A 17,754-nucleotide genomic window follows, 5' to 3' on the forward strand; every position below is an offset into this window, starting at 1 on the left:
ACCAATGCCCAGAACACCTAGGAGATTATATTCCTAAATTACACTATATGAGTAAATAAAAGAAATGAATGTTACATAATGAACAGAGTATTACCACATTGTTGCCCAAAACTGAAGATGTGAGGTGTAGACAACAGTAGAAGTGAAGTGTAGAAAATAAACTAAGTACTTGTTTTGCTACACTGAGCATGTGCAGGGCGACACCTAGCAAAAGCACGATCAATCTCAAAAAGCATCGATCAGTGACATTATGCATTTTTTTAGTCTTCGACAATCCACTCATTAACATATCATGAAATGTAACCTGTTCTGCTGTTTCACATGCAGCAGTCTACATATGCAGAAACAATGCGTTATCTCAAAATATACAAGTTTCAAGTTATAATTTTTCTAATTAGTTTTTCTTTTCTTTTGTAGGAAAACCTACCTAGAGAGGCTCTCTTCCAACTCAACAGTAGAACCACCAATGTGCATACCAGACTTAGTGAACATACACTCTGAGAGATGTCTGCATTACACTGGAAAAGAAAAGAAAAACTAATTAGAAAAATAATCACTATTACATCAATTCCAAAATGTAATATTACCACAGTTTTGCACAAATGTAAAAATAAATGCGCCCAGAAACTGAAGGTCTTGAAAAGGTAACAGACAAGGGGTATTCAAAATAATCTCTTGCTCCTCAACGTATTGGCTAAAATATCTGAAAAACAAAAAAGAGATCCTATTTTGTGTATTGCGCATGAGCAGATACAAACATGATAATGCAGAGGCATCCAGTAGTCGCATTCCTCGCTCCGACAGCATCCGTTTCTCAGAGGCAAACACAGTGGATAGTAGTTTATGATGAATGCCTGGGTGTTATTTACTTGATTAGGACTCAAGTTTGCATGGCCCAGAACACCTATCTTATAAAATGTCAAAATCACGCTATCTGAGTAAAAGAAACACAATCAATATTACATAATGAAGAGAACATTACCACTCTTTCCCCAGACTACAAAGATTAATTGTGCCCAGAAAGTGAACAGAATAAACATTACATAAGGAACAGAATATTACCACTCTGTTGCCCAAGTGCAAATATTAATTCTGTCCAGAAACTGAATGCCCAAAAGAAGTAAAGATACAGACAATGTATAGAAAATAATGGGGCAGAAACACTGAAATAAATTAAAAAAAATAACAGAAATTTTGGAGATAGTGGATCCTGTACATAGACGAATCTGACCGAAGTAAAGGAGAACGTACAATCATCCATCAGTTTCATTAGTCACTTGAGGAGCTAACAGCTGTAAGGGCCATGCACTTAGGGTTACAGATTACAGTGTATGCCTTGATTGTAGTTACCTTATTAGGACTAAAGTTTGCAGGGCGCACATAATCTATGAGATAATACTTCTACATTATATTAAAGAGAAAACAAGAACTGAATATATAATTAAGTAAATAGTACAGGAATTACTAAGTATAACATTAGCATAGTAACATAATACATAAAACAAATCTACCAGGGAAATAAAGGTCCAGAGAGGGTAGTATCACACAAGAGGAATACAAAATCACCTGTTGCTCAGCAAGGTGTCAGCAAGAAGAACTGAGGGAAAGAAACCTATGTTTTACTGTATTGGGCAATGTGCAGATGCAAACCAGTCCGAAGTAAGGCAAAGCGTAGAAACTTCTGCTAGTCTTCTTTCTTGCTTGGCCTGCATTTGACTTGTCTTGTGAAGTCAGAGTGGGCAACAGCTGGTTATGTATGCTTGCCAGGTAGTTACCTGACTAGGATTAAAGTTTGCAGGGCACAGAATAAGTGTAGATATTAAGATGATCTCCAGAGTTACGGGACTGAGATCAAACATGAGTATAAAACCTCAGGTACGTAGGCGCCATGAAATATTTTACAGAGTAAAAGTCTTAAATTCATACTGGGAGACCGGATAAGAAAAGTACATTTCAAATGCTGAAATATAGTACACATATATATTAGATAATACAGTCTTACGATACACAGTTAAAATACAAGTGATCTGCATCTGAAGTCCAGAAAAGGGAACCCACATGATGTGTGCATAATGCATCACTGGATACCAATGCCCAGAACACCTAGGAGATTATATTCCTAAATTACACTATATGAGTAAATAAAAAGAAATGAATGTTACATAATGAACAGAGTATTACCACATTGTTGCCCAAAACTGAAGATGTGAGGTGTAGACAACAGTAGAAGTGAAGTGTAGAAAATAAACTAAGTACTTGTTTTGCTACACTGAGCATGTGCAGAAGCGACACCTAGCAAAAGCACGATCAATCTCAAAAGCATCGATCAGTGACATTATGCATTTTATTAGTCTTTGACAATCCACTCATTAACATATCATGAAATGTAACCTGTTCTGCTGTTTCACATGCAGCAGTCTACATATGCAGAAACAATGCGTTATCTCAAAATATACAAGTTTCAAGTTATAATTTTTCTAATTAGTTCTCTTTTCTTTTGTAGGAAAACCTACCTAGAGAGGCTCTCTCTTCCAACTCAACAGTAGAACCACCAATGTGCATACCAGACTTAGTGAACATACACTCTGAGAGATGTCTGCATTACACTGGAAAAGAAAAGAAAAACTAATTAGAAAAATAATCACTATTACATCAATTCCAAAATGTAATATTACCACAGTTTTGCACAAATGTAAAAATAAATGCCCAGAAACTGAAGGTCTTGAAAAGGTAACAGACAAGGGGTATTCAAAATAATCTCTTGCTCCTCAACGTATTGGCTAAAATATCTGAAAAACAAAAAGAGATCCTATTTTGTGTATTAGCATGAGCAGATACAAACATGATAATGCAGAGGCATCCAGTAGTCGCATTCCTCGCTCCGACAGCATCCGTTTCTCAGAGGCAAACACAGTGGATAGTAGTTTATGATGAATGCCTGGGTGTTATTTACTTGATTAGGACTCAAGTTTGCATGGCCCAGAACACCTATCTTATAAAATGTCAAAATCACGCTATCTGAGTAAAAGAAACACAATCAATATTACATAATGAAGAGAACATTACCACTCTTTCCCCAGACTACAAAGATTAATTGTGCCCAGAAAGTGAACAGAATAAACATTACATAAGGAACAGAATATTACCACTCTGTTGCCCAAGTGCAAATATTAATTCTGTCCAGAAACTGAATGCCCAAAAGAAGTAAAGATACAGACAATGTATAGAAAATAACGGGGCAGAAACACTGAAATAAATTAAAAAAAAAAAAAAGAAATTTTGGAGATAGTGGATCCTGTACATAGACGAATCTGACCGAAGTAAAGGAGAGCGTACAATCATCCATCAGTTTCATTAGTCACTTGAGGAGCTAACAGCTGTAAGGGCCATGCACTTAGGGTTACAGATTACAGTGTATGCCTTGATTGTAGTTACCTTATTAGGACTAAAGTTTGCAGGGCGCACATAATCTATGAGATAATACTTCTACATTATATTAAAGAGAAAACAAGAACTGAATATATAATTAAGTAAATAGTACAGGAATTACTAAGTATAACATTAGCATAGTAACATAATACATAAAACAAATCTACCAGGGAAATAAAGGTCCAGAGAGGGTAGTATCACACAAGAGGAATACAAAATCACCTGTTGCTCAGCAAGGTGTCAGCAAGAAGAACTGAGGGAAAGAAACCTATGTTTTACTGTATTGGGCAATGTGCAGATGCAAACCAGTCCAAGTAAGGCAAGGCGTAGAAACTTCTGCTAGTCTTCTTTCTTGCTTGGCCTGCATTTGACTTGTCTTGTGAAGTCAGAGTGGGCAACAGCTGGTTATGTATGCTTGCCAGGTAGTTACCTGACTAGGATTAAAGTTTGCAGGGCACAGAATAAGTGTAGATATTAAGATGATCTCCAGAGTTATCGGACTGAGATCAAACATGAGTATAAAACCTCAGGTACGTAGATGCCATGAAATATTTTACAGAGTAAAAGTCTTAAATTCATACTGGGAGACCGGATAAGAAAAGTACATTTCAAATGCTGAAATATAGTACACATATATATTAGATAATACAGTCTTACGCGATACACAGTTAAAATACAAGTGATCTGCATCTGAAGTCCAGAAAAGGGAACCCACATGATGTGTGCATAATGCATCACTGGATACCAATGCCCAGAACACCTAGGAGATTATATTCCTAAATTACACTATATGAGTAAATAAAAAGAAATGAATGTTACATAATGAACAGAGTATTACCACATTGTTGCCCAAAACTGAAGATGTGAGGTGTAGACAACAGTAGAAGTGAAGTGTAGAAAATAAACTAAGTACTTGTTTTGCTACACTGAGCATGTGCAGGGCGACACCTAGCAAAAGCACGATCAATCTCAAAAAGCATCGATCAGTGACATTATGCATTTTTTTAGTCTTCGACAATCCACTCATTAACATATCATGAAATGTAACCTGTTCTGCTGTTTCACATGCAGCAGTCTACATATGCAGAAACAATGCGTTATCTCAAAATATACAAGTTTCAAGTTATAATTTTTCTAATTAGTTTTTCTTTTCTTTTGTAGGAAAACCTACCTAGAGAGGCTCTCTCTTCCAACTCAACAGTAGAACCACCAATGTGCATACCAGACTTAGTGAACATACACTCTGAGAGATGTCTGCATTACACTGGAAAAGAAAAGAAAAACTAATTAGAAAAATAATCACTATTACATCAATTCCAAAATGTAATATTACCACAGTTTTGCACAAATGTAAAAATAAATGCGCCCAGAAACTGAAGGTCTTGAAAAGGTAACAGACAAGGGGTATTCAAAATAATCTCTTGCTCCTCAACGTATTGGCTAAAATATCTGAAAAACAAAAAAGAGATCCTATTTTGTGTATTGCGCATGAGCAGATACAAACATGATAATGCAGAGGCATCCAGTAGTCGCATTCCTCGCTCCGACAGCATCCGTTTCTCAGAGGCAAACACAGTGGATAGTAGTTTATGATGAATGCCTGGGTGTTATTTACTTGATTAGGACTCAAGTTTGCATGGCCCAGAACACCTATCTTATAAAATGTCAAAATCACGCTATCTGAGTAAAAGAAACACAATCAATATTACATAATGAAGAGAACATTACCACTCTTTCCCCAGACTACAAAGATTAATTGTGCCCAGAAAGTGAACAGAATAAACATTACATAAGGAACAGAATATTACCACTCTGTTGCCCAAGTGCAAATATTAATTCTGTCCAGAAACTGAATGCCCAAAAGAAGTAAAGATACAGACAATGTATAGAAAATAATGGGGCAGAAACACTGAAATAAATTTAAAAAAAAACAGAAATTTTGGAAATAGTGGATCCTGTACATAGACGAATCTGACCGAAGTAAAGGAGAGAGTACAATCATCCATCAGTTTCATTAGTCACTTGAGGAGCTAACAGCTGTAAGGGCCATGCACTTAGGGTTACAGATTACAGTGTATGCCTTGATTGTAGTTACCTTATTAGGACTAAAGTTTGCAGGGCGCACATAATCTATGAGATAATACTTCTACATTATATTAAAGAGAAAACAAGAACTGAATATATAATTAAGTAAATAGTACAGGAATTACTAAGTATAACATTAGCATAGTAACATAATACATAAAACAAATCTACCAGGAAATAAAGGTCCAGAGAGGGTAGTATCACACAAGAGGAATACAAAATCACCTGTTGCTCAGCAAGGTGTCAGCAAGAAGAACTGAGGGAAAGAAACCTATGTTTTACTGTATTGGGCAATATGCAGATGCAAACCAGTCTGAAGTAAGGCAAGACGTAGAAACTTCTGCTAGTCTTCTTTCTTGCTTGGCCTGCATTTGACTTGTCTTGTGAAGTCAGAGTGGGCAACAGCTGGTTATGTATGCTTGCCAGGTAGTTACCTGACTAGGATTAAAGTTTGCAGGGCACAGAATAAGTGTAGATATTAAGATGATCTCCAGAGTTACCGGACTGAGAACAAACATGAGTATAAAACCCCAGGTGCGTAGATGCCATGAAATATTTTACAGAGTAAAAGTCTTAAATTCATACTGGGAGACCGGATAAGAAAAGTACATTTCAAATGCTGAAATATAGTACACATATATATTAGATAATACAGTCTTACAGCGATACACAGTTAAAATACAAGTGATCTGCATCTGAAGTCCAGAAAAGGGAACCCACATGATGTGTGCATAATGCATCACTGGATACCAATGCCCAGAACACCTAGGAGATTATATTCCTAAATTACACTATATGAGTAAATAAAAAGAAATGAATGTTACATAATGAACAGAGTATTACCACATTGTTGCCCAAAACTGAAGATGTGAGGTGTAGACAACAGTAGAAGTGAAGTGTAGAAAATAAACTAAGTACTTGTTTTGCTACACTGAGCATGTGCAGGGCGACACCTAGCAAAAGCACGATCAATCTCAAAAGCATCGATCAGTGACATTATGCATTTTGATTAGTCTGGCGCAATCCACTCATTAACATATCATGAAATGTAACCTGTTCTGCTGTTTCACATGCAGCAGTCTACATATGCAGAAACAATGCGTTATCTCAAAATATACAAGTTTCAAGTTATAATTTTTCTAATTAGTTTTTCTTTTCTTTTGTAGGAAAACCTACCTAGAGAGGCTCTCTCTTCCAACTCAACAGTAGAACCACCAATGTGCATACCAGACTTAGTGAACATACACTCTGAGAGATGTCTGCATTACACTGGAAAAGAAAAGAAAAACTAATTAGAAAAATAATCACTATTACATCAATTCCAAAATGTAATATTACCACAGTTTTGCACAAATGTAAAAATAAATGCGCCCAGAAACTGAAGGTCTTGAAAAGGTAACAGACAAGGGGTATTCAAAATAATCTCTTGCTCCTCAACGTATTGGGTAAAATATCTGAAAAACACAAAAGAGATCCTATTTTGTGTATTGCGCATGAGCAGATACAAACATGATAATGCAGAGGCATCCAGTAGTCGCATTCCTCGCTCCGACAGCATCCGTTTCTCAGAGGCAAACATAGTGGATAGTAGTTTATGATGAATGCCTGGGTGTTATTTACTTGATTAGGACTCAAGTTTGCATGGCCCAGAACACCTATCTTATAAAATGTCAAAATCACGCTATCTGAGTAAAAGAAACACAATCAATATTACATAATGAAGAGAACATTACCACTCTTTCCCCAGACTACAAAGATTAATTGTGCCCAGAAAGTGAACAGAATAAACATTACATAAGGAACAGAATATTACCACTCTGTTGCCCAAGTGCAAATATTAATTCTGTCCAGAAACTGAATGCCCAAAAGAAGTAAAGATACAGACAATGTATAGAAAATAATGGGGCAGAAACACTGAAATAAATTTAAAAAAAAAACAGAAATTTTGGAGATAGTGGATCCTGTACATAGACGAATCTGACCGAAGTAAAGGAGAGCGTACAATCATCCATCAGTTTCATTAGTCACTTGAGGAGCTAACAGCTGTAAGGGCCATGCACTTAGGGTTACAGATTACAGTGTATGCCTTGATTGTAGTTACCTTATTAGGACTAAAGTTTGCAGGGCGCACATAATCTATGAGATAATACTTCTACATTATATTAAAGAGAAAACAAGAACTGAATATATAATTAAGTAAATAGTACAGGAATTACTAAGTATAACATTAGCATAGTAACATAATACATAAAACAAATCTACCAGGGAAATAAAGGTCCAGAGAGGGTAGTATCACACAAGAGGAATACAAAATCACCTGTTGCTCAGCAAGGTGTCAGCAAGAAGAACTGAGGGAAAGAAACCTATGTTTTACTGTATTGGGCAATGTGCAGATGCAAACCAGTCCGAAGTAAGGCAAAGCGTAGAAACTTCTGCTAGTCTTCTTTCTTGCTTGGCCTGCATTTGACTTGTCTTGTGAAGTCAGAGTGGGCAACAGCTGGTTATGTATGCTTGCCAGGTAGTTACCTGACTAGGATTAAAGTTTGCAGGGCACAGAATAAGTGTAGATATTAAGATGATCTCCAGAGTTACGGACTGAGATCAAACATGAGTATAAAACCTCAGGTACGTAGGCGCCATGAAATATTTTACAGAGTAAAAGTCTTAAATTCATACTGGGAGACCGGATAAGAAAAGTACATTTCAAATGCTGAAATATAGTACACATATATATTAGATAATACAGTCTTACGCGATACACAGTTAAAATACAAGTGATCTGCATCTGAAGTCCAGAAAAGGGAACCCACATGATGTGTGCATAATGCATCACTGGATACCAATGCCCAGAACACCTAGGAGATTATATTCCTAAATTACACTATATGAGTAAAAAAAAGAAATGAATGTTACATAATGAACAGAGTATTACCACATTGTTGCCCAAAACTGAAGATGTGAGGTGTAGACAACAGTAGAAGTGAAGTGTAGAAAATAAACTAAGTACTTGTTTTGCTACACTGAGCATGTGCAGAAGCGACACCTAGCAAAAGCACGATCAATCTCAAAAGCATCGATCAGTGACATTATGCATTTTATTAGTCTTCGACAATCCACTCATTAACATATCATGAAATGTAACCTGTTCTGCTGTTTCACATGCAGCAGTCTACATATGCAGAAACAATGCGTTATCTCAAAATATACAAGTTTCAAGTTATAATTTTTCTAATTAGTTTTTCTTTTCTTTTGTAGGAAAACCTACCTAGAGAGGCTCTCTCTTCCAACTCAACAGTAGAACCACCAATGTGCATACCAGACTTAGTGAACATACACTCTGAGAGATGTCTGCATTACACTGGAAAAGAAAAGAAAAACTAATTAGAAAAATAATCACTATTACATCAATTCCAAAATGTAATATTACCACAGTTTTGCACAAATGTAAAAATAAATGCGCCCAGAAACTGAAGGTCTTGAAAAGGTAACAGACAAGGGGTATTCAAAATAATCTCTTGCTCCTCAACGTATTGGCTAAAATATCTGAAAAACAAAAAAGAGATCCTATTTTGTGTATTGCGCATGAGCAGATACAAACATGATAATGCAGAGGCATCCAGTAGTCGCATTCCTCGCTCCGACAGCATCCGTTTCTCAGAGGCAAACACAGTGGATAGTAGTTTATGATGAATGCCTGGGTGTTATTTACTTGATTAGGACTCAAGTTTGCATGGCCCAGAACACCTATCTTATAAAATGTCAAAATCACGCTATCTGAGTAAAAGAAACACAATCAATATTACATAATGAAGAGAACATTACCACTCTTTCCCCAGACTACAAAGATTAATTGTGCCCAGAAAGTGAACAGAATAAACATTACATAAGGAACAGAATATTACCACTCTGTTGCCCAAGTGCAAATATTAATTCTGTCCAGAAACTGAATGCCCAAAAGAAGTAAAGATACAGACAATGTATAGAAAATAATGGGGCAGAAACACTGAAATAAATTAAAAAAACCAGAAATTTTAGAGATAGTGGATCCTGTACATAGACGAATCTGACCGAAGTAAAGGAGAGCGTACAATCATCCATCAGTTTCATTAGTCACTTGAGGAGCTAACAGCTGTAAGGGCCATGCACTTAGGGTTACAGATTACAGTGTATGCCTTGATTGTAGTTACCTTATTAGGACTAAAGTTTGCAGGGCGCACATAATCTATGAGATAATACTTCTACATTATATTAAAGAGAAAACAAGAACTGAATATATAATTAAGTAAATAGTACAGGAATTACTAAGTATAACATTAGCATAGTAACATAATACATAAAACAAATCTACCAGGGAAATAAAGGTCCAGAGAGGGTAGTATCACACAAGAGGAATACAAAATCACCTGTTGCTCAGCAAGGTGTCAGCAAGAAGAACTGAGGGAAAGAAACCTATGTTTTACTGTATTGGGCAATATGCAGATGCAAACCAGTCCGAAGTAAGGCAAGCCGTAGAAACTTCTGCTAGTCTTCTTTCTTGCTTGGCCTGCATTTGACTTGTCTTGTGAAGTCAGAGTGGGCAACAGCTGGTTATGTATGCTTGCCAGGTAGTTACCTGACTAGGATTAAAGTTTGCAGGGCACAGAATAAGTGTAGATATTAAGATGATCTCCAGAGTTACGGGACTGAGATCAAGCATGAGTATAAATCCTCAGGTGCGTAGTCGCCATGAAATATTTTACAGAGTAAAAGTCTTAAATTCATACTGGGAGACCGGATAAGAAAAGTACATTTCAAATGCTGAAATATAGTACACATATATATTAGATAATACAGTCTTACGATACACAGTTAAAATACAAGTGATCTGCATCTGAAGTCCAGAAAAGGGAACCCACATGATGTGTGCATAATGCATCACTGGATACCAATGCCCAGAACACCTAGGAGATTATATTCCTAAATTACACTATATGAGTAAATAAAAAGAAATGAATGTTACATAATGAACAGAGTATTACCACATTGTTGCCCAAAACTGAAGATGTGAGGTGTAGACAACAGTAGAAGTGAAGTGTAGAAAATAAACTAAGTACTTGTTTTGCTACACTGAGCATGTGCAGGGCGACACCTAGCAAAAGCACGATCAATCTCAAAAAGCATCGATCAGTGACATTATGCATTTTTTTAGTCTTCGACAATCCACTCATTAACATATCATGAAATGTAACCTGTTCTGCTGTTTCACATGCAGCAGTCTACATATGCAGAAACAATGCGTTATCTCAAAATATACAAGTTTCAAGTTATAATTTTTCTAATTAGTTTTTCTTTTCTTTTGTAGGAAAACCTACCTAGAGAGGCTCTCTTCCAACTCAACAGTAGAACCACCAATGTGCATACCAGACTTAGTGAACATACACTCTGAGAGATGTCTGCATTACACTGGAAAAGAAAAGAAAAACTAATTAGAAAAATAATCACTATTACATCAATTCCAAAATGTAATATTACCACAGTTTTGCACAAATGTAAAAATAAATGCGCCCAGAAACTGAAGGTCTTGAAAAGGTAACAGACAAGGGGTATTCAAAATAATCTCTTGCTCCTCAACGTATTGGCTAAAATATCTGAAAAACAAAAAAGAGATCCTATTTTGTGTATTGCGCATGAGCAGATACAAACATGATAATGCAGAGGCATCCAGTAGTCGCATTCCTCGCTCCGACAGCATCCGTTTCTCAGAGGCAAACACAGTGGATAGTAGTTTATGATGAATGCCTGGGTGTTATTTACTTGATTAGGACTCAAGTTTGCATGGCCCAGAACACCTATCTTATAAAATGTCAAAATCACGCTATCTGAGTAAAAGAAACACAATCAATATTACATAATGAAGAGAACATTACCACTCTTTCCCCAGACTACAAAGATTAATTGTGCCCAGAAAGTGAACAGAATAAACATTACATAAGGAACAGAATATTACCACTCTGTTGCCCAAGTGCAAATATTAATTCTGTCCAGAAACTGAATGCCCAAAAGAAGTAAAGATACAGACAATGTATAGAAAATAATGGGGCAGAAACACTGAAATAAATTAAAAAAAAAACAGAAATTTTGGAGATAGTGGATCCTGTACATAGACGAATCTGACCGAAGTAAAGGAGAACGTACAATCATCCATCAGTTTCATTAGTCACTTGAGGAGCTAACAGCTGTAAGGGCCATGCACTTAGGGTTACAGATTACAGTGTATGCCTTGATTGTAGTTACCTTATTAGGACTAAAGTTTGCAGGGCGCACATAATCTATGAGATAATACTTCTACATTATATTAAAGAGAAAACAAGAACTGAATATATAATTAAGTAAATAGTACAGGAATTACTAAGTATAACATTAGCATAGTAACATAATACATAAAACAAATCTACCAGGGAAATAAAGGTCCAGAGAGGGTAGTATCACACAAGAGGAATACAAAATCACCTGTTGCTCAGCAAGGTGTCAGCAAGAAGAACTGAGGGAAAGAAACCTATGTTTTACTGTATTGGGCAATGTGCAGATGCAAACCAGTCCGAAGTAAGGCAAAGCGTAGAAACTTCTGCTAGTCTTCTTTCTTGCTTGGCCTGCATTTGACTTGTCTTGTGAAGTCAGAGTGGGCAACAGCTGGTTATGTATGCTTGCCAGGTAGTTACCTGACTAGGATTAAAGTTTGCAGGGCACAGAATAAGTGTAGATATTAAGATGATCTCCAGAGTTACCGGACTGAGATCAAACATGAGTATAAAACCTCAGGTACGTAGGCGCCATGAAATATTTTACAGAGTAAAAGTCTTAAATTCATACTGGGAGACCGGATAAGAAAAGTACATTTCAAATGCTGAAATATAGTACACATATATATTAGATAATACAGTCTTACGCGATACACAGTTAAAATACAAGTGATCTGCATCTGAAGTCCAGAAAAGGGAACCCACATGATGTGTGCATAATGCATCACTGGATACCAATGCCCAGAACACCTAGGAGATTATATTCCTAAATTACACTATATGAGTAAATAAAAAGAAATGAATGTTACATAATGAACAGAGTATTACCACATTGTTGCCCAAAACTGAAGATGTGAGGTGTAGACAACAGTAGAAGTGAAGTGTAGAAAATAAACTAAGTACTTGTTTTGCTACACTGAGCATGTGCAGGGCGACACCTAGCAAAAGCACGATCAATCTCAAAAAGCATCGATCAGTGACATTATGCATTTTTATTAGTCTTGACAATCCACTCATTAACATATCATGAAATGTAACCTGTTCTGCTGTTTCACATGCAGCAGTCTACATATGCAGAAACAATGCGTTATCTCAAAATATACAAGTTTCAAGTTATAATTTTTCTAATTAGTTTTTCTTTTCTTTTGTAGGAAAACCTACCTAGAGAGGCTCTCTTCCAACTCAACAGTAGAACCACCAATGTGCATACCAGACTTAGTGAACATACACTCTGAGAGATGTCTGCATTACACTGGAAAAGAAAAGAAAAACTAATTAGAAAAATAATCACTATTACATCAATTCCAAAATGTAATATTACCACAGTTTTGCACAAATGTAAAAATAAATGCGCCCAGAAACTGAAGGTCTTGAAAAGGTAACAGACAAGGGGTATTCAAAATAATCTCTTGCTCCTCAACGTATTGGCTAAAATATCTGAAAAACAAAAAAGAGATCCTATTTTGTGTATTGCGCATGAGCAGATACAAACATGATAATGCAGAGGCATCCAGTAGTCGCATTCCTCGCTCCGACAGCATCCGTTTCTCAGAGGCAAACACAGTGGATAGTAGTTTATGATGAATGCCTGGGTGTTATTTACTTGATTAGGACTCAAGTTTGCATGGCCCAGAACACCTATCTTATAAAATGTCAAAATCACGCTATCTGAGTAAAAGAAACACAATCAATATTACATAATGAAGAGAACATTACCACTCTTTCCCCAGACTACAAAGATTAATTGTGCCCAGAAAGTGAACAGAATAAACATTACATAAGGAACAGAATATTACCACTCTGTTGCCCAAGTGCAAATATTAATTCTGTCCAGAAACTGAATGCCCAAAAGAAGTAAAGATACAGACAATGTATAGAAAATAATGGGGCAGAAACACTGAAATAAATTAAAAAAAACAGAAATTTTGGAGATAGTGGATCCTGTACATAGACGAATCTGACCGAAGTAAAGGAGAACGTACAATCATCCATCAGTTTCATTAGTCACTTGAGGAGCTAACAGCTGTAAGGGCCATGCACTTAGGGTTACAGATTACAGTGTATGCCTTGATTGTAGTTACCTTATTAGGACTAAAGTTTGCAGGGCGCACATAATCTATGAGATAATACTTCTACATTATATTAAAGAGAAAACAAGAACTGAATATATAATTAAGTAAATAGTACAGGAATTACTAAGTATAACATTAGCATAGTAACATAATACATAAAACAAATCTACCAGGGAAATAAAGGTCCAGAGAGGGTAGTATCACACAAGAGGAATACAAAATCACCTGTTGCTCAGCAAGGTGTCAGCAAGAAGAACTGAGGGAAAGAAACCTATGTTTTACTGTATTGGGCAATATGCAGATGCAAACCAGTCCGAAGTAAGGCAAGACGTAGAAACTTCTGCTAGTCTTCTTTCTTGCTTGGCCTGCATTTGACTTGTCTTGTGAAGTCAGAGTGGGCAACAGCTGGTTATGTATGCTTGCCAGGTAGTTACCTGACTAGGATTAAAGTTTGCAGGGCACAGAATAAGTGTAGATATTAAGATGATCTCCAGAGTTACCGGACTGAGATCAAACATGAGTATAAAACCTCAGGTACGTAGACGCCATGAAATATTTTACAGAGTAAAAGTCTTAAATTCATACTGGGAGACCGGATAAGAAAAGTACATTTCAAATGCTGAAATATAGTACACATATATATTAGATAATACAGTCTTACGCGATACACAGTTAAAATACAAGTGATCTGCATCTGAAGTCCAGAAAAGGGAACCCACATGATGTGTGCATAATGCATCACTGGATACCAATGCCCAGAACACCTAGGAGATTATATTCCTAAATTACACTATATGAGTAAATAAAAAGAAATGAATGTTACATAATGAACAGAGTATTACCACATTGTTGCCCAAAACTGAAGATGTGAGGTGTAGACAACAGTAGAAGTGAAGTGTAGAAAATAAACTAAGTACTTGTTTTGCTACACTGAGCATGTGCAGGGCGACACCTAGCAAAAGCACGATCAATCTCAAAAAGCATCGATCAGTGACATTATGCATTTTTATTAGTCTTCGACAATCCACTCATTAACATATCATGAAATGTAACCTGTTCTGCTGTTTCACATGCAGCAGTCTACATATGCAGAAACAATGCGTTATCTCAAAATATACAAGTTTCAAGTTATAATTTTTCTAATTAGTTTTTCTTTTCTTTTGTAGGAAAACCTACCTAGAGAGGCTCTCTTCCAACTCAACAGTAGAACCACCAATGTGCATACCAGACTTAGTGAACATACACTCTGAGAGATGTCTGCATTACACTGGAAAAGAAAAGAAAAACTAATTAGAAAAATAATCACTATTACATCAATTCCAAAATGTAATATTACCACAGTTTTGCACAAATGTAAAAATAAATGCGCCCAGAAACTGAAGGTCTTGAAAAGGTAACAGACAAGGGGTATTCAAAATAATCTCTTGCTCCTCAACGTATTGGCTAAAATATCTGAAAAACAAAAAAGAGATCCTATTTTGTGTATTGCGCATGAGCAGATACAAACATGATAATGCAGAGGCATCCAGTAGTCGCATTCCTCGCTCCGACAGCATCCGTTTCTCAGAGGCAAACACAGTGGATAGTAGTTTATGATGAATGCCTGGGTGTTATTTACTTGATTAGGACTCAAGTTTGCATGGCCCAGAACACCTATCTTATAAAATGTCAAAATCACGCTATCTGAGTAAAAGAAACACAATCAATATTACATAATGAAGAGAACATTACCACTCTTTCCCCAGACTACAAAGATTAATTGTGCCCAGAAAGTGAACAGAATAAACATTACATAAGGAACAGAATATTACCACTCTGTTGCCCAAGTGCAAATATTAATTCTGTCCAGAAACTGAATGCCCAAAAGAAGTAAAGATACAGACAATGTATAGAAAATAATGGGGCAGAAACACTGAAATAAATTTAAAAAAAAACAGAAATTTTGGAAATAGTGGATCCTGTACATAGACGAATCTGACCGAAGTAAAGGAGAACGAAAAATCATCCATCAGTTTCATTAGTCACTTGAGGAGCTAACAGCTGTAAGGGCCATGCACTTAGGGTTACAGATTACAGTGTATGCCTTGATTGTAGTTACCTTATTAGGACTAAAGTTTGCAGGGCGCACATAATCTATGAGATAATACTTCTACATTATATTAAAGAGAAAACAAGAACTGAATATATAATTAAGTAAATAGTACAGGAATTACTAAGTATAACATTAGCATAGTAACATAATACATAAAACAAATCTACCAGGGAAATAAAGGTCCAGAGAGGGTAGTATCACACAAGAGGAATACAAAATCACCTGTTGCTCAGCAAGGTGTCAGCAAGAAGAACTGAGGGAAAGAAACCTATGTTTTACTGTATTGGGCAATGTGCAGATGCAAACCAGTCCGAAGTAAGGCAAGACGTAGAAACTTCTGCTAGTCTTCTTTCTTGCTTGGCCTGCATTTGACTTGTCTTGTGAAGTCAGAGTGGGCAACAGCTGGTTATGTATGCTTGCCAGGTAGTTACCTGACTAGGATTAAAGTTTGCAGGGCACAGAATAAGTGTAGATATTAAGATGATCTCCAGAGTTACCGGACTGAGATCAAACATGAGTATAAAACCTCAGGTACGTAGACGCCATGAAATATTTTACAGAGTAAAAGTCTTAAATTCATACTGGGAGACCGGATAAGAAAAGTACATTTCAAATGCTGAAATATAGTACACATATATATTAGATAATACAGTCTTACGCGATACACAGTTAAAATACAAGTGATCTGCATCTGAAGTCCAGAAAAGGGAACCCACATGATGTGTGCATAATGCATCACTGGATACCAATGCCCAGAACACCTAGGAGATTATATTCCTAAATTACACTATATGAGTAAATAAAAAGAAATGAATGTTACATAATGAACAGAGTATTACCACATTGTTGCCCAAAACTGAAGATGTGAGGTGTAGACAACAGTAGAAGTGAAGTGTAGAAAATAAACTAAGTACTTGTTTTGCTACACTGAGCATGTGCAGGGCGACACCTAGCAAAAGCACGATCAATCTCAAAAAGCATCGATCAGTGACATTATGCATTTTTTTAGTCTTCGACAATCCACTCATTAACATATCATGAAATGTAACCTGTTCTGCTGTTTCACATGCAGCAGTCTACATATGCAGAAACAATGCGTTATCTCAAAATATACAAGTTTCAAGTTATAATTTTTCTAATTAGTTTTTCTTTTCTTTTGTAGGAAAACCTACCTAGAGAGGCTCTCTCTTCCAACTCAACAGTAGAACCACCAATGTGCATACCAGACTTAGTGAACATACACTCTGAGAGATGTCTGCATTACACTGGAAAAGAAAAGAAAAACTAATTAGAAAAATAATCACTATTACATCAATTCCAAAATGTAATATTACCACAGTTTTGCACAAATGTAAAAATAAATGCGCCCAGAAACTGAAGGTCTTGAAAAGGTAACAGACAAGGGGTATTCAAAATAATCTCTTGCTCCTCAACGTATTGGCTAAAATATCTGAAAAACAAAAAAGAGATCCTATTTTGTGTATTGCGCATGAGCAGATACAAACATGATAATGCAGAGGCATCCAGTAGTCGCATTCCTCGCTCCGACAGCATCCGTTTCTCAGAGGCAAACACAGTGGATAGTAGTTTATGATGAATGCCTGGGTGTTATTTACTTGATTAGGACTCAAGTTTGCATGGCCCAGAACACCTATCTTATAAAATGTCAAAATCACGCTATCTGAGTAAAAGAAACACAATCAATATTACATAATGAAGAGAACATTACCACTCTTTCCCCAGACTACAAAGATTAATTGTGCCCAGAAAGTGAACAGAATAAACATTACATAAGGAA

At 36.3% G+C, this 17,754-nt stretch overlaps 1 long non-coding RNA gene across 1 annotated transcript; it reads right to left on the reverse strand.

Annotated features, from left to right (window-relative positions):
• Positions 1 to 489: 489 nt before the first annotated feature.
• On the reverse strand, positions 490 to 10,880 carry LOC122795021. The gene is made up of 6 exons (XR_006363720.1): positions 10,866 to 10,880; positions 8,780 to 8,872; positions 6,691 to 6,783; positions 4,601 to 4,693; positions 2,514 to 2,606; positions 490 to 518 (listed from the first exon to the last, which is right to left on the reverse strand). It is a non-coding gene; the product is annotated as an uncharacterized LOC122795021 (long non-coding RNA).
• Positions 10,881 to 17,754: the final 6,874 nt, after the last annotated feature.

Source organism: Protopterus annectens, chromosome 1.part0, assembly GCF_019279795.1.
Source record: "Protopterus annectens isolate FY-2018-M chromosome 1.part0, PAN1.0, whole genome shotgun sequence".
Classification (NCBI taxonomy): domain Eukaryota; kingdom Metazoa; phylum Chordata; order Ceratodontiformes; family Protopteridae; genus Protopterus; species Protopterus annectens.